Here is an 18596-nt window from a genome sequence, read left to right as displayed (position 1 = left end):
CACCTCTAGAATTACCTCTGGGTGATGTAGGTGTAAAAGAGGTTTGCTGTTGGTTTGTACCTGTACTTTTGGATCCTCCTCTATAGGTGGATCTACGAAAGGAACCTCTTTGTGTCGGCTGTTGCAATGCTCCCATTGATTTAGCCGTTTCTGTATCCTTTTTCATTTTTTCTAGGGCCTCATCTGTCCCTGTGCCAAAAAGTGTTTTCCCATCAAAAGGTTGGTTAAGTAACGAGGTTTGTACCTCTTGTTTGAATCTTGACACTCTGAGCCATGCATGTCTCCTTAACATGATGCTTGTATTTGTCGACCTTGCCGCAGTTTCTGCCGCGTCTAGGGCGCACTTTATTGAAGTGTTAGTAATTAACTTCCCTTCTTGTATAAGTTGATCAGCTCTCTTTTGATGTTCTTTAGGGAGATGTTTGATGAGTGTTTCTAACTCATCATAATGCGCTCTGTCATACCTTGCAAGTAGTGCTTGCGTATTAGCTATGCGCCAACTGTTTGCCGCTTGAGATGCTACTCTCTTGCCAGAGGCATCTATTAGTTTAGACTCTTTGTCAGGAGGTGGCGCTTCTCCTGTAGATAAAGAGTTTGCTCTCTTGCGAGCGTTTGTGACCACTAGTGAGTCTAGAGGAATTTGTCCCTTAATGTATATTGGGTCTTTTGGAGCTGCCCTATATTTTTTATCAATTCTTGGGTTCAATACCCTAGCCCTCACTGGGTCTTTGAATATCTCTGATGTATGACTGAGAAGGCCTTTTAGCATTGGTAGTGTTCCTGATGTTTTTTGTGCAGTAGGTAGTGTCTCTAATAAGAAGTCCTGTACTAGAGGTTCTGTATGTAGGTCTACCTTATGAAATGTTGCTGCTCTAGTAATGAGTTGTGCAAACCCAGTATTGTCATCAGGAGGTGAAGGTTTTGAGGGATATGACTCAAGGTCGGTATCATTACCTGATCCCACATTATACTCCTCCCATGGGTCTGCCTCCTCTGGGATTGTGTCCTCATCATCCCCAGGGTGTCCCCCCTCCCCTGTGTCACTCTCTCCATCTGTTGTAGGTGTAGATGGACGTGTGGGAGGAATATCTGGCCTATTGTGAGGAAGAGGCGAAGATGGTGTGTGAGGTTTGGGAGAAGGGGGAGGAGTTGTATTCGTCCCCATTGTTCTCTTCTTTGGATGAGCCTTGTCGTCCAAATGTTCATGTTTCCTCTTTTTAGGTAGTTCTGTGACTACCTTGCCAGTCTTTGGGTCAATAAACAAAGTCTTTTGTTTAGGATCCGTTCCGTGTTCCTGTGTCGGTACCGCAGTTTTCGGTTCCGAAAGGTGTTTTTTCTTTGAAATGTCCATTTGTATTTTCGGTGCCGAAGTTTTGTTCGGATCCGACTTCTTCGGTATCGAAGATGTCCCCGGTGTCGAGGGTGTTTTCGGCGCCGAAGCGTGCTTCGGTGTCGACATGGACTGCTTCGACTTCGAGCTTTCCTTGACCTGGTGCTTCGGTGTCGATGTGGTCGGTTTATCGGAACCGGAACCACTATGATGGGGGACCGAGTGTTTCGGTTTCTGTTTCGTTGCCGGGCTCGAAGGCGGGGCGTTGGAAACTTTTTTCGGTTGTCTGACCGGGCTCGAGGGCGGGGTAGACACCGTGCGGGGTCTGTTTTTCGGTAAAGGGACGTCGTCACTCACGGTTTGTTGGACGTCGATTTCCTCGACGTCGGACTCGTCCGCTTCTGACCCCGCCTCGTCGGCCTCTTCTTCCTCCTCTTCTGGGTGCTGGTCCTCGAACAGCTCCGGGATTGCTTGTGACTGCATTCTCGATACCTCGTGTCTTCGGGCTCGACGGTTTCTAATCGTCGACTTTGACGAGAACGCTGCACAGGCCTCACAGTCCCTGGATTCGTGTTCAGGGGACAAGCAGAGGTTGCACACTTCGTGTAGGTCCTTGTGTGGGAACTTAGCACCACACGTTGGACATTTTTTGAATGGAGTCCTTTCCATGGACCCCGGGCTGGACTACGTCGAGTTTCTCATAGTCGTCGTCCTTCGAATCGCGTCGGTATGGAGTGAAGTCGCGTTCGATAACGATACCGTCGATTTGGAAAGGAATACGCGCCGGTTATAACCTTCTTTGTTGAAGTCGGTCCGGAGCGCTTCGATCCTCATCCGAACCCGATGGCGGAAAAAAACAATCTAAGGATGGAGCCGATGCCCATGCGCACTAACACCGAGAGGAGGAGTCACCTATGACGACAAAGACTTCTCCAGAAGAAAAACAAAGTGCAATCATCCGAGCCCAACACCAGATGGCGATCTATTCATAAATGTACCATCTGCAGCCCATATGCCTCGAACATATGTTTTTCTATGTGTGATTAGGGGGTTTTGTCCACTCATAGGCAAAGACAGTCTTCATAAATAGAGCCATTAAAGGGGGGCGTAGCCCCTGTATTCTACCCCTTTCAGTAAATCACATATATATGTAGCACCTTGTTTAACAAAGGGTAGGTCAGATTTATCATTGAAAAGCTGTATGTTTTTGTTTTCTTAACTCCTTCGCTGCAGCGGCTATTCCACCGCAGCGCTAAGGGGGCAGGGCGGCCGCATGCTGGTGACGGAACCGCTCCGTCACCAGCCTCGGTTGAGCTATGCTGATGATGGAGCGGTTCCGTCATGGCCCGCCCCGCTCAATAGAACGCTCAGCGCAGGCGCAGAATCCGTGCCGTGCAGGCGTGCCGAGCGGGCCATGACGGAACCGCTCCGTCATCAGCACAGCGCCACCGCAGCTGATGACGGAGCGGTTCCGTCATCAGCATCGAAGGAGTTAATCACTTTGGCCCCATTTCTTGAATCTGCGCAAAACCTTCCCAAAAGTAGTACATTTAATTTGGGTTTAGCAGGGCAGGTTACATTCGGATCAGTCAACTGAGGGTCTAAAAAGGGGATGTCAAAAAAGTGACATTTACCACTTTAATTCTCATAGCATTCTTTGCTTTCCGATACAATAAAAAAAGCTGAATGGATTATATACCAAAGTTTCATGAAAATAGACCTTCCTCAAGGAAGTGGCTTGCTTGGTTTGGTGTTAATCAGTTAATTCGTTTTGAAGAATTTAGCATTTAATAAAATGTTTTTGATGGGCTGCAAAGTGTTAAATTATACACATACCTGAACCATTAATCCAATGAAACCAAAACAGAGGTTTGTAGCCTAGAAACTGTAAAAAAATATTAAAAACTCATTGGATGAGGAATTGATCTCAGCCACTGGTGATTACTAGGTGGCAGCATTCCAGTCCATTGTTATTTTGCACACCATGCGACCTCACTTTGGACCCAGCCATATGCAAATCAGTCTTGACCCTGCTCCAATGGGAGCAGTCCAGCTCGAACTGCTAGGTTAGGTCCACCCTGAACTGGAACACAAATGACCTACGACCAGTTTTGCCCTAGTTGCGATTCATCAGCCTGGTATAACTTGTGTCCAGAAGCACAGTGTGCACGGGACATACGTCTAGGCCTACCCATCCCACTTAGAGCAACACACTAAAGTATACAACATGGTGTTAGATGGAACGGTTGAATTAATCTCAGCCACTGGCACCTGGTCTCCTTCCAAACACTATAGAAAACGTATGCCCTGCACACTTCCCGGTACTACAAGTACCTCCAACTGCGGCATGCCCTTATCACCTCATCTCACGGGCCCATATCGAAATGTCTTATATGTTGCAGTGAAGCTCAGTTTTTTTTTTGCGGCAAAAACCCAATAAAATTGTATAGCAAAAGAAATCTCAGCCAATGGGTGGCATGGTGTGCACAATAACAATGGACTGAGATGCAGCCACAAGCAATTACCAGTTGCTGAGATTAACTCAAGCTTTCCATCGATCCCTTTTTGTATACTTTAGTGTGTCACCCTAAGTGGGACAAGTATTCCCAGACGCGTGTCCCATGCACTCTGTCACTGGAATCAAGCTATACCTGGCTGATGAGTTCTAACTAGAGTGAAACGGGGCTTAGGTTGCTTGATTTCTGGTTCAGGTGGGACCTGGCCTGGCAGTTTGGGCTGGAAAGTTTACATTGGAGAAGAGTCAAGATTGTTTTGCATATGGCTGGGTGCAAACTGAGGTGATATGTTGCTCAAAATATTGATGGATTGCAATGCGGCCCAGAGTAATTACCAGTGGCTGAGGTTAATTAAAGCCTTCCATCCATCACTTTTTGTATACTTAAATGTTGGAGGATGTCTCCTCCACCCCATGGTGTCTATATGGGTGGATGTCCTGTCTGCAGTATTTAGAGTACACACGGGCAGAAGACATATCCACCATATTTAGAGACTATAGATTAGTATACAATCCAAATTGTGAGAATGTGACAACGTCAATTGTTGGTTGATGTAACACAATTGCCAAAAGATAAATAACCCTTTAAGACACCGAACACAAGTTGTGTGGAGCAGATTGCCCATGTAGATTTCTGCCCCACACAATTATGAAATGGCATGAGTTCCTACACTTGACCAGAAATTTTGATCTGTAAAATCTTTTTGAGGAATGGGCCACAGAGCTGCCTGAGTCCATTCTTCAGACACTGCCCAAAGGTACTTGGGAAATACATAGGCTCTCCCTGCTTGGTGATACCTTACCCTTGCCTCTCTCATGCGCCTCATCCACACCCTTGTCTGCCATGCTCAGGCCTCCTGCAGACATTTACCACCTGCCCAGGGCAAGCAATAAATGTCTTCATTAACATGAAAAAGTTAATTCCATGCAGAATTCCGGCCGGTAAATTCAGTTGATCTTTATTTCGATAGGTTATTTGACAGTACTTAGGGGGTGTCACCGCATGGTACTGGAATTTATAGGTGTGGAGTTTTCTACACTGACAATACTGTGGGAATCATAATCTGGACCTAAGTCTGAAATCAACTAATACTACCTATGGATATATTTTATTACACTTTGCACATTTATTCACTACACTTGGTACAGTCTTTCATACCAACATAAGCTGGGTAGCCTGGTGAAAACTTTGACATACTCAGGATATTTATGGTCTGATTCTACCATTTGCAATCTATGGAGTTGAGCAAAATGAAAAATGGTGGTAAGGATTTATGGCCATCTATAAGGTACTCACAGTTGTGTTTAAGTGGGTCTGCTATGATGTTTGACAGATTTCAAAAAGCGTTCTTACATTTGGGACAGTGATATCATTGCTCAGTTGAGCAGATTTCCACCTAGAACATCAGGATTGAACTCTGAGTGGTCCATCTGTTAATTTTCCTGGGGCAGTAGGAGTTGCCACTAAGTGAAACCGCTCATGTATATTTAGTTCTGTTTCATAATCAAAACACTTCTCACATGCAGTACAGTGGTATGGCATCTCCTCTTTGTATATTCTCTTCTTTCCGTGAATGAAAGGTTTCTTTTGCTTCTTCTCTTTTTTTATTGTGTGTCTGACAGTGAGCTACCAGCTCAAAACTAGCCCTAAACCTCTTCCCGCAATCCTTACATTGAAACAGCCTTGCCTCTTTGTGAAAATTCTGGTGTGCCTTAAGGTCTTGCCGACTTCGGAAGCTTATCTCGCATACTGCACACCAGTGTGGATTATCTCGATGGAAGGCCCAGTGTTTCCCCAGATCATCACCACTCTGGAAGCTTTTCTCACATTCTGTACAGTGATACTGATTCTGTTCTACAGTATCCACCTGAACACTCGAGAGAGAGTCCTTTTGAAAGACTTTAGTTCCACAGTTTGGGCAGGAAATCATATCCCTTGAAGTGTGGATGTTTTGGTGTTTAGCATGCCATTCATCAGAACTAAAACTTATACCACATTTAGCACAAATAATTGAACTTTCTAGAGCGTGCTTTTTAAAGAACTGTGATGGATTCTCCTTCATGTTAAAGCTATTGCTGCAGTAATCAGATGCAATCACTTGATCTGTTGTAAACTTCAACTGGGTCCTAGGAGTACTCAGAACTTCACTCTCAAACTTAGTGGAAACCCTTTTCAAATTTCTTGTAGAGCATCTCTTCTTGTAGTCTGGGTTGTAGAGTCCCTTAATGGGTTCTTCTCTGCCAGAGGTCTCCTGAGGTTCTTTTAATGCCGTCTTCTGCAGGGGCAGTATTTCCACATGTTCTTTCTGTATTTTTTTCATGGCCTTTTCATCTGTTAGAAAATAAAATATAAACATGCACATAAAAAAAAGGAGTTTTTGAACATGATTGCCAGGCTACAACTGACAATGGCTGGGTCCAGTTCTCTGACAGAATATCGAGGAAACAAATATTGTGTGGACAGAATATTTTGTCAAAAATATTGAGAACCAAAATATCTATAAAATAAGTGTAATGAGGCAAGTATAGATTTACTATTCTGAACTCTACATCTACGTACCTTAAAGATATATAGATCTTCAAGGTACATATATGTGGAGTAAAATATAGTTAAAGTTTGCTTACCCATAGAAACATACCTTCACAAACTTTTTGTCCTCGATATTTTTGACACAATATTTTATCCACACAGTATTTTTTTCCGACATTCTGTGCAAACATCTGGGATCCATTTCTGAATTTTTATACAGAGGGAAGAAATACAAATAGCGATCAAATAAATGCATAAGGGTGTCAAAGAAGTGTTGATTTCAAATTCAAACTTGTCTTATATGTGCTAATCACATATCAAAGCCCGGTGAGGGAATATTTTACTGCAAAAGTGTAAATTTACTAGTATGCACTTGATGTACTTTGAATAGTTTGTAATTTTGCTAATAGCTTGTGTTACACCAAGGAGTACTTTTTCAGATTCTTTCATTATCTTCATTTTATTTCTAACTGTATTTCATGTTATAATCAATAGCACTTCCTTCTCTACATTCTACAAAGATGCATGCCTTAAAATATATATACATTTTAAATAAAAATGATCATTATGGTCTGGATATGTGTGTGCAATGCATCTCAAACTTGAGTCAGCATTGTGATATGGCTCTACATTTGGGATACATTTGAAGCCCATATGGACAGCCCATCTAGCCATAATTGCAAAAATAAAACATTTTGACCTACAGAAGTAGATAGGAGCAGTTGTTGCCACAATTACACTCCTCTGGTTTGCACTGTGCATACTCAGAGGGACTGCAAGGAGTGACCCAACACATGACTAGACCAGAACTCTCTGAAAAAAAAAAACATGCTAGCAGTGTAAATTGGAATACCTTTCCTGTACCACCACCACTTCCCATGCCCATGCACATGTATTACCCCACCCGGAATACTCCACATCACCCTGTCCCCACCTGAAATGTCCTCATGGCATTAAATCTCACAGAACAGTACTGGGTGCTAACAGAATCTCACCAGGCAACGCAGCATCAAAGGTGACATTGGGCAATTGTTCAGAACAAATAAAAATAATAATAGTAATGTACTTGCCAATCTTAATGTGGATACAATTATTAATGGGATACTGTATATGTGTATTGAACTGTGACTATGTTAAACACTCAATAAAAAGATAATAAACAAAAGAATATCAAGCTCAACGGAAATATTGTAACCAATTTGCCACAGATGTAGATTGTAAAAGGGGCTTCATTGTGACACAGGTATGAGTATGGTTGCACAAAAATAACTGGCAAGTTCCCATATAGAAGACAGATGATGATGCTCAGTTTAGAGAGAATTCTAAACAACAACTTAATTTCCTCTAAATTCTGAACATCTGCTGAGGGTTCATTGCCTGGGAAACCGACTCTGCCTAGTGCAACAGCAGGGCCTATGATGACAGATTTTGAATTTGCAACTGATCTTTGTAAAGTACACATGCACCTGGCTTTTATGTACCCCAGCAGCCCTTTCGATTGTGTAAACTGGTCCAAATATGTGCCTATTTTATTAGCAATTGATTTTGTCATGTCTTTAGTTACTTTTCTGCAATGTTTGCACATTAATCTTCCCACCAAAGTTAGATTTGTGAATAATGGGGAGAGCACAGATTTCTTTTAAGTGGGGATGAGGAGTGTGGCAAGGCTGTGTCCTTGCCCCAATTCTTTTTATTTTGTACATAACTGATTTGAAAGCTCATCTTATCTCCACTTGCCAAGACATGACACAAATGGATAACAGACTAATACTTGCTTTGCTTATACAGACAATGCTATTTTACTTTCACACATATCTAACAGATTGAAAAAGATAGTTGATGCTTTCGTCAATTTTATAGGCTATCTTGATATAAATCATTCTACATCCTATGTGATGATTTGCATTTCCAAGTCCACCAAGACTAGAAAGATGGTTATCAAGGGCAATTGTATTGAGAAGACTGACGTTTTCTCAAATCTTAGATCCACTTTTACCTCCATAGGTTCTTGGTCCTCTGTTTGTCTGTCACAAGGAAATTGTTTTTACAATCTATAGGTGCTGTTTTTAGTTTTTCCTGTAAACTAGGAAAAAATCTTAAAAACACAAATGAAATTTATAAATAGAAATATGTACACACTGTCTGCTACAGCTCAGGCTTGCGGGGGCATATTAATAGAGGTTGCATTGTTGGTACATACTTAGTCTTCCCTTTATTAGCTGCCATTTTTCTTTTCATGAAGAATTGGGTTTAGATTATTTAGAAGATCTTATTAAGAGAGCTCCTTGATTATTTATGCTTTCCATCTGGTCCAGCCCTGCAACTTCTTTCGATTAGGCCACTATTGAAGATGGTCTCAAACTGGGAGACGGTACAAATATTCACTAGCCAAATTAGGTTAACAATTTATGTGTCAATGTCAGCAGGCCTAGTTTTATTACTGACCCAAGTAGCATTGTACACAATTATAGACTATGAGCCTAAAAATCTCTTGCTGATATTAGGCGCATGCAGAGGGAATCTATTGAGATTCAAAAACCTATGTATAACATTAGGAAATTCCAATTCTCTTGAATACATTTCTGTGTATCTGCCTTTAGTCAATACCTCTTGGGGCCTGTTTACGAGTTTGGCAGTGTGGGACTGGGACCACCACACTGGTGGCCCACTACCACACCGCTAAACCTGTGTGTGCACGACCTACGAGATTATGACTTTTTCTGTCACTGGTGGACGGTTCTTTGGTGGTCCCACGGTGGTGCCTATGAAACAGGCACCACAATGGGAACATCAAAACAATACCTGCACGGTATAGATTGGTGCAGTCCATGCCATGCAGGTACTGGGGTGCAAGCATGCAGGAGGGCAGCACCACATGTGCCCCCCTGCATGCATCCCATGGGCACGAAGCACAAGGGGCCCTTTAGGTCCCCCTTTGTATCCTCTCCACCACAGTTTTCATGGAGTAGGAACTGCCATGTAAACCATGGCAGAGATGAAACTCGTAATATGCTTGGCATATTGTGGCCTCAAGAGCGATGTGCCACCACAAGGGATCTCAGATCCCTTGTGGTTGCGGCGGTGTAATAGCAGTCCGACTGCCCTAGTTGTAATAGAGTGGTCGGACCAGGGGTACAGCAGTGGCTGATCCTCCACAGCTGCCCCCCACCGGGTATGGCAGTCCTCGGACTGCCATTCTGGTAAGCAGGCCTTTGGTGTAGCTTTAGATTATGTAGCTTCAGGAAGGTGATTGTTCTTCAACTTTTCTTCCTCAAAGATTGGTCTTCTTCTGAATTGTCACCATGTTGCACCTGCAATGACATTTCCATAGAATCGTTGATGCACTTTATCTCTTTTTGTAACTTTTTATATACTGATGTGTCACCACTATTTAGTGCCTTTACTTAAGTTTTGTTGTTTTAACAAATGTAGACTAGTGTTGATTGTTTTTGCCAGATTATTGTGTCTGTTTTGCTATTGATCTCTTTTTAAAATCTGTTGTTAGGTTCCATGATTTTTGGATATTGTAACTGAAAAGGAACTCTTTTACTATGTGCAATGTATATCTTGTATGGTTTCACATTTAAATCGATTAAAGAATGTATTGTTTGATTGATTGACTATGAAGACTGTAGTACAAAGACAAACAGACTATAGAGGATGTTTGAGACATGCTCTCTTGTAAGATGTCTGCACCAGAGCCAATCTGAGGATACAGGAAAAATAATGATGATGATGCAGGTCTGTTTAAGATGTTCAATGTCAGTATATTGGTTGTAAAGTGCCCGTCATTACTATCAAATGATAGTAAGAGTTCTTGCACAATAGCTTTACACAACAGCTTCTCCAGTGATTAAGAGACGCAAACACCATTGTATAATGCAAACCAAACCATGATGAGCTTACTGAATACATCAGCACCTTTTGGGCCTCCATTGACTGCCAGTCAGACAAGTTTAAGGGCACTACTAGCCACCCCTGTTGATACTGCACAGCAAATATATTGTACAGAAACCAAGTGTAGCATTTGATAAATCATGTATGCTATTGCAATGTTGTAACTATGCTTTGAAACAATGCTTGTCGTCCTCATGTAAAGTGCTCTGATACCTCCTGGTCTAGCCAGCGCTATATAAAACTTTTTAAATAAATAAAATAAATGAATAAATTTAGACTCTTATGGCATATTCTTGGCAGTATTTGTAACTGTAGATAACAGTGCTATCACTCAAGAAATATATTTATGTTCTGTTGATTATAAGCTATGATGAAACACCTTAGTGAATGTAAGTTAGAAAGGTGCTGTAGATGTAGATGGTGAGACAGGGATAGGCTGTGGGAGTGCAGAGGTAAATGCATCATTGGTGTTGGAGTCTGGATTGAGGCTGGAGTGTGTAGGTAGCTACGTAAGTTATATAGTAACGGTGGTTTATGGTATGAGCAATATTTGGTTTATGTGCATTTACATCCATCACTCTGCCCCTACATCCACACCCAAGGAGTGATGACAAAAACCATGGACATTGCATTTTGAAATGGTCTCCACATTCAGGGTCCGCGACCATGTGATGCATTAGCAGTTGCTACGACAACCAAAGATGACAAATATAGAAACCAGAATGCTATGGTCCTGTCTGCGATGACCTCTCTGTGGCAGTAGCAGTGGGGAGAGGCTTCAATTCTGATTGTATGCAATTCAAGGGTAGCTGGATGCAAACCTGTCAGGAACACTAATGCCTTCTCTATTGGCTAGTACAAAAGGGGGTGGTGATGGACGGAGCATCTGAATCAATCAAACACTCACACCCAGTCAAAAGATCTGGATTTAATCCATCACTGTTCTTTAGCCCACTCTGCCACCCCAGTTCAGACATGGCTATATGCAAATCAGTCTGACCTTGTGCCTCATGGGAACAGTCCAGCCCGAACTGCCAAGCCATGTCTTCCCTGGACCGGAAACAAGCTTCCGAGGACCGGTTTCTGGCATTCCAGCCGTCTTCAGCCCGGCTTGCTTGAATCCAGTGGCAAAGTGAGCAAGGGACTCGCGTCTGGGCATACCCTGCCACACTATTGGCGGCCAAAAGCAGTACAAAAGGGGGTGGTGATGGACGGAGCATCTGAATCAATCAAACACTCACACCCAGTCAAAAGATATGGGTTTAATCCATCACTGTTCTTTAGCCCACTCTGCCACCCCAGTTCAGACATGGCTAAATGCCAATCAGTTTGACCCTGTGCCTCATGGGAACAGTCCAGCCCGAACTGCCAAGCCATGTCTTCCCTGGACCGGAAACAAGCTTCCGAGGACCGGTTTCTGGCATTCCAGCCGTCTTCAGCCCGGCTTGCTTGAATCCAGTGGCAAAGTGAGCAAGGGACTCACGTCTGAGCATACCCTGCCACACTATTGGAGGCCAAAAGCAGTACAAAAGGGGGTGGTGATGGACGGAGCATCTGAATAAATCAAACACTCACACCCAGTCAAAAGATCTGGGTTTAATCCATCACTGTTCTTTAGCCCACTCTGCCACCCCAGTTCAGACATGGCTAAATGCAAATCAGTCTGACCCTGTGCCTCATGGGAACAGTCCAGCCCGAACTGCCAAGCCATGTCTTCCCTGGACCGGAAACAAGCTTCCGAGGACCAGGTTCAGGCATTCCAGCCGTCTTTAGCCCGGCTTGCTTGAATCCAGTGGCAAAGTGAGCAAGGGACTCACGTCTGAGCATACCCTGCCACACTATTGGAGGCCAAAAGCAGTACAAAAGGGGGTGGTGATGGACGGAGCATCTGAATCAATCAAACACTCACACCCAGTCAAAAGATCTGGGTTTAATCCATCACTGTTCTTTAGCCCACTCTGCCACCCCAGTTCAGACATGGCTAAATGCCAATCAGTTTGACCCTGTGCCTCATGGGAACAGTCCAGCCCGAACTGCCAAGCCATGTCTTCCCTGGACCGGAAACAAGCTTCCGAGGACCGGTTTCTGGCATTCCAGCCGTCTTCAGCCCGGCTTGCTTCAATCCAGTGGCAAAGTGAGCAACGGACTCATGTCTGAGCATACACTGCCACACTATTGGCGGCCAAAAGCAGTACAAAAGGGGGTTGTTGGTATTGGTATTGGCTAAGCACATGGCTTGACTCAAAAGAGATGGACAACTGGAGTCGATGGGAAAAGAGACACGGATTTAGATGTTAGCCTTTCATATTTAGAGCGGTTGATTTTGCTCCTCTATAGCTATGTTCAGCATTTTACATACTAAATATACCATATCCCCTAAGGTTGGACTCCTCATCGGATGCAGCTGGTTTTGCCAAGAACAGACAAATAATAAAGCATGGACATGGCCTATCTAAGACAGCAGACTTGTCCCCAAAATATAACTTGGTTTCGTGAGATCTCGAACAAGAATTGGATGATAGGGGCCATCTTGGTATTTTTGGTAGTTTAGGGTGCCTGTACGAGCTATTTTTACTTCTCAGTCATCGCATTAGAACTGCTCAGCATCTTACAGAGTTTTAAGTCTTTTTAGGTCTCGGCTAGCTTAAGATTTGCTGGCGAGACTTAATGAGATAGAGGTATTTTCACTAGCGAGATTAAGCCCCACCCCTCTTTTCCATTGGCTGGCGTCACCGTTCATGCTAAACGGTGGCCAGCCATTAAAAAAGAGGTTGCGGTGACGTATTTCTTTCCCTTTAAGCCCCGTCCTTTTCAGACTGGGTTCCTTGACTTACTGCTGTGGTACAAGGTTCCTTATCTTCTTTATGGGGCGAAACAGGAAAGCAGCACGTTGTGGCGAGCTACTTTGACTATAATCGCGGCACCCGCGCTTTTACTTTTAATGTAAAAAGTAAAGCGCGGGTGTCGCGATTATACCAACAGTAAAGAAATAGATGTTTTTTCTATTTCTTTACTTTTGGTATAATCGCGGCACCCACGCTTTACTTGTAACATTAAAAGTAAAAGCGCGGGCGCCGCGATTATATCATAAGTAAAGAAATAGAAAAAACATCTATTTCTTTACTTTTGGTATAATCGCGGCACCCGCTCTTTACTTTTAATGTTAAAAGTAAAGCGCGGGTGCTGGCTGGCTGCCTGGCGAGCGCTTGTCTTGTTTCTAAGACCTCCTCTTGCTGTTGGTATGCATATAGACTGGATTGACTGCTGTAGCGTGCTGACAGCGCCCACTAGCGGCTGCCACGGCGAACTCTCGTCATTGCCCATCTGAAGGGTGTCTACACATTACCTCTCAGCCTAGCACCACTATGTATGTGTGTTTGTGTGTGCACGGGGTGGAGGAGAAGCAGCAGCTGGTGTCATAGTCAACTGCAGAAACCACCCCCCGGAGCGCCTTGTGTCATAAGCAAAGAGCACCAAGCAGCCCCCAGAGATAATGCAACAATGCAGAACTATTGCCTGCACCAGCGCTACTAAAAAGGCAATGCGCCATTTTTTTTCTTCTTTGGAGTGCGTTACAAAAAAATATGCTCCGATGTCTGGTGCGCACCACACAGCCCTGAAGTTGTGGGTTAGGAGGCTGTGCAAATTGAGAGGGAAAGTTTCTTATTGTAGCACCAAGTCTGCTGTGAATGTGGCAGATGGTGTCATGAAGGGATTGTGCTGCCACACACCACACTTTAACCGGGTCCTGGTGTTTTCTTGTGTGAATTCCGGTTGGGCTGCTTCCACCTTCCATGGCCCATACATGCTTTGCTTTCCTATATGAGGCGAGAGTTCGACGAGGAGACACACTGAACGTGTTGTTTCCAAATCTGCAATAGTTCCGAGTAGTTAAACTGCGTTCCGAAGCCAGCGCGTTGAAAACGTGCGTTTGTGTGTTGTCTTGTTCCGGGCACCGGTGTCTGCATTGTTTGTGTCGGTATATTTTGTCTTATGTGTTTCATTTTGGTGTAGTGTGAGGTATGTCTGTTGTGGATTTTATGTAGATGGGAGTTGACAAGTGTGGATATGTGGGTTTGTTATTATGACCATATACATTTTTGGGGTAAGGCCGCTCGTATTTGGGTGTGTGTATATGTGTAATTTGTGTGCATATAAGACACTGGGATTCGTTTTTTGCCACACCGGGGTAAGCGTTGTCCTACGGATATTGTGATGTGTGCTCATGTCTGTTCTGTGCATTCTGTACATACGAGTGTTACTCCTGTGACTGTGGGGGCTATGCTTATAAACCTATAGTTAATAGTTAGATAGCGAGTTGTCTGCTAGATTTCACATATGTACTTGTGTATCGCTGCACGCTGCCCGCGTGTATTTATTTCTTTATTATGTAACAGATATGCAAATGTATAGTTCTGTTCCATTTTTCCTTTTGTAAGTATGCCAATGTACATGTTAAAAAGTGCGAGTGTGATATATGATAGCATATGCGGTGCTTGTGTTACATTTGTGCTTGGGTGTTATGCGGCACGAGCAGCACAGTATCACCAGCCGGGGTGTGCACGTTGGGAAGTATGGCGTTCTGTTAATAAACGGTGCATAATTGTAGGAGATAAGATGTTGACTAAACGACTCTCTCGATCTGGTGCTCTCAGTTTTCCCTTGAAAATCATGCACATAGATGCTACGTAATGTTATAATATTAAGTATTATTTTGTATTGTTATTATTATTATTATCGGCATTATAATTATCTGCATTATTATCGTTAATAATATAATAATTATTATTGTTTTTTTTTGCATTCTTTATTATTATTGATACAATTACTACCACTGTAATTATTACTATTATTATCATTATAGTAATAATAGTCCCATTACAGCTGTACAACCGTAGCCTTTTTTATCATTAATAAAATTATTGCCACCATTATTATTATTGCCTTTATCTAGTCCAGTTACTCTTGGTATTTTTTGTTGAGTACTATAACTATGAGTATTTGTGCTGAGCGCCAGCTGAGGAGAGGGAGCTCTGGAGCCGTGGGGCCAGGAGAGACACCACTCAACTGCAGCATACATCCAGAGAGATGTCGGGCTCTAGCGGAGTTCATCTCCTGCAGCAAGCTTCCAGGGAGGGGGGTGGGTCTGTGAGTACAGTGTCCAGGCGAGATCCCACTGTCTGGCATGCATCACGAGAGGGCTGTGGTCTTGGTTTCAGATTATTTCTAAAGTGCACCACACACTGCCCCCTCAACGCACAATACCCCCTCACTGCCCCCTCAGTGCACCATACCTCCTCACTGAACCCTCAACGCACAATACCTCCTCACTGCCCCCCTCAACGCACAATACTTCCTCACTGCCCCTCTCAGCGCAAATGCCTCCTTACTGTCCCCCTCAGTGCACAATACATTCTCACATTTGCAAGATTAAGCTATTGGCATTGTGAATAACAATGCCATTTATGGAGGAGGAGCTTGGCGGGCATCCGAGATGGCCGCGTGAGCACAGCGCTCCCCGGACCCCCGCCACTCCCGGCATGATATCCTGAATTAATCCTGACTTTTTACGAGGATTTGTGTAGAGGACACTGGGCTGATTGCCCTGGACTTTTTGGCATTTGATTTGGACCCGGGGTGCCGGAGTTACATCGATTTGAACTTTCGGGCTCCGCCTCTGAAGTCCGCCCGGGACTGGGTGAGTCTCAGTGGCCGTCTTGCAGTTGAACAACAACGGCAGGGGGATTCGACTTGTGGGCCCCCCTCTTAGGTTTCGGTTTCGTTTCTGCCTCAGACTGATACATCTGGCAGAGGAGCCTGGCCTGGGCTGAAGTCGGGGCACGGAACGGCTGTCGGGCCTTTGGCTGGTTTCTTTTCCTATCTGTTGACCCTCCTAATAGTGGTACCCTGGCTGCGGTTCTTTGGTCCTGAGGCCCTGTTTTCCGGTGGCCATTCCATCGAGCCTGGTTGATCTCCTGGTGACGCAGTTCTATTATGGCTGGGAGAGGGGACCGAGAGACTCGGAAGACCAAGACGCCCCTGCGTGGGGGCCCGGTCCAGTCCAACGTTATGGACCGCTACACCCATTCCAAAGGGTCTCCCGGAGCCGCCCTGCCCGGATCGAGTACCGGTGATCACACTGTAGATGCGTCAACGGAGCCATCCTTACAAGACGTCATGGGCGCCATTTCTGCCATGAAAGAGACAATAGGCCAACAATATGAAGCTTTGGCCCACAAAATTGACATCGTGGCCATTGACGTGAACTTGATTCGTGCTGACCTGTCGAAAACCAATGAGAAGGTGAAATCATTGGATCTCACGTCGTCCACTCTCATGGAGGACGTTTCGGAGGTACAGACGGAGATCGGCAATCTTCGTAAGGTGAATGATTTCGTGAGCCGGCGCCTGGAGGACTTTGAGAACAGGGCCCGTCGCTGTAACGTGCGCGTGGTCGGAGTTCCGGAAAATCCAGAACCTCACTCTGTTGATCTCCTTGTTGAGGACTTGATCCAGAACCACCTCTCACCATCTGGTTTGACTAAGTTTTTCGCAGTGGAGCGTGCCCATCGTGTTCCGGGGGGCAAGGGTAAGCCGGGTGCCCCGCCGAGGCCTATTGTTGCGAAACTCTTTCATTATAGGGATCGGGACGCTATCCTGCAAGCATCGCGTGTGAAGGGCCCGGTGGCCTTTGAGAACGCCACGGTGAACTTTTATCCGGACTTTTCTCAACAGGTCCAGAGACAGCGTATGGGCTTCCGTGATGTCAAGAGACGTCTCCGAGACTTGGGGCTTCGCTACGCCATGCTTTTTCCGACCAGGCTGCGTGTTGAGTACAACGACCGAACCTACTTCTTTGATCGGCCTGATTCTGTAAATGACTGGATGGACTCTCTGCCTGATCGACCTCCTGGGACTGAGTCCGCCGCCCACCCGGGTGGTGCTGAGGGTGGCGTGGAGAGCTGAACAATCCGCCTACACCTGGGCCCTCAAATAGAGTAAACTCTTCGGGGATTTAATGCCTCAGTGCCTCTACTGTTTGTGTGTTCTTCTCATTATCTGTCCTATGGGGGTGGCGGGTGGGCCAGAGCCTTTCCTCCTCCGGGGTTCTTTTTGTAGAATAGGGGTTCTTGGGCGACAGGCACACTGCATGTTGGGGTGGCTATTTAGCATTTTGCAGGGGTGCAGGGTGGGGGGTGTTTTCTTCATTGTTGGGGGGTGGGTGATTGGGTTGTTTGGGGTTTTAGTGCTCAGTTCTCAAGGCGACTCCATCTTGTTTCTGAAATTTTTTATGTCATGCTCAATGCGGGGGGGTTTCGGCGTTACTGTGTGGGATGGGGGTAGCGGGTTGAGGCTGGTTTCGTGGAATGTTAATGGTCTGGGAGACCACATTAAGCGGAGCGTGGTTTTAAAATGTCTACGCCGTTTATCTCCAGATATTGTTTTTTTGCAGGAAACTCATTTGGTGGGCAATTCTTGTTGTGCTATGAATAGGTGGGGATATCGCCTTGCTGCACATTCGGGGTTTACCACTGGTTCCAGGGGGGTGGGTATCCTTGTTCGGGCTTCCCTCCCCCTATCCATTGATGATGTGATCCTTGATGATCGGGGGCGTTATGCTGTCCTCGTGGGTCGCTATGAGGGTCGTACCGTCTCCTTGTTTACAGTATATGTGCCCCCCGGCCTACAGACTTCCACCTTTTCTGATTTGGGCCGTGTGTTGTTGAACCTTCCTGACAGTACTCTTTTTCTTGCAGGCGATTTTAATTCTGTTATGTCCGGTCTGCAGGATCGCTACCCCCCTAGGGATACTCCTTTGGCCCAACAATGGCTAGGTGGGTTTTTGGACACGTTTGGTCTGGTGGATTGCTGGAGGCTCATGCATCCTGCCCAGCTCCAATACACTTTCCATTCGGGGGCCCATGGGAGTCTGTCTAGACTGGATTATTTCCTGATGCCCGCGGCGCAGACGCCGGCGGTGCGTGAGATCACACACCTCCCCCGGGGCATCTCCGATCATTCTCCGCTCTGGCTTTGTTTTGAGTTTGGGGCTGAGGCGGCGGGCAGAGTGGCTCCTATTAACCCCTGGTATATTGCCTCCCCTGAGACCCGGAACCTTTTGACTAAGTCTTTAGATGCCTATTTTTTGGACAACGAGGGGTCGGTTTCCTCGGCTGTGTCCCTTTGGGAGGCCTTTAAAACAGTGATACGTGGGCAGGCCCTTTCCCTTATTGCTAAATCCAAGAAGGCTAGGAATCGGGAGGTCGTGGACCTTGAGACAGAGATTGCGAAGAGGGAGGCCGACTTAGAGTCTGAAGTCACCT

General features: G+C 45.2%; 1 pseudogene across 1 annotated transcript in view; it reads right to left on the bottom strand.

Annotated features, from left to right (window-relative positions):
• Positions 1–3700: 3700 nt before the first annotated feature.
• LOC144785232 (uncharacterized) overlaps positions 3701–18596 on the bottom strand; it is a 110220-nt pseudogene continuing 95324 nt past the window's right edge. Inside the window, exon 4 of the transcript XR_013601811.1 lies at positions 3701–6177. The product of XR_013601811.1 is annotated as an uncharacterized LOC144785232 (transcript). The remainder of the gene's footprint in view (positions 6178–18596) is intronic.

The sequence above is a fragment of the Lissotriton helveticus genome, chromosome 10 (assembly GCF_964261635.1).
Source record: "Lissotriton helveticus chromosome 10, aLisHel1.1, whole genome shotgun sequence".
Classification (NCBI taxonomy): Eukaryota; Metazoa; Chordata; class Amphibia; order Caudata; family Salamandridae; genus Lissotriton; species Lissotriton helveticus.
The sequence above is the reverse complement of the archived record's forward strand: the minus strand, read 5'-3'. Positions and strand labels throughout refer to the sequence as shown.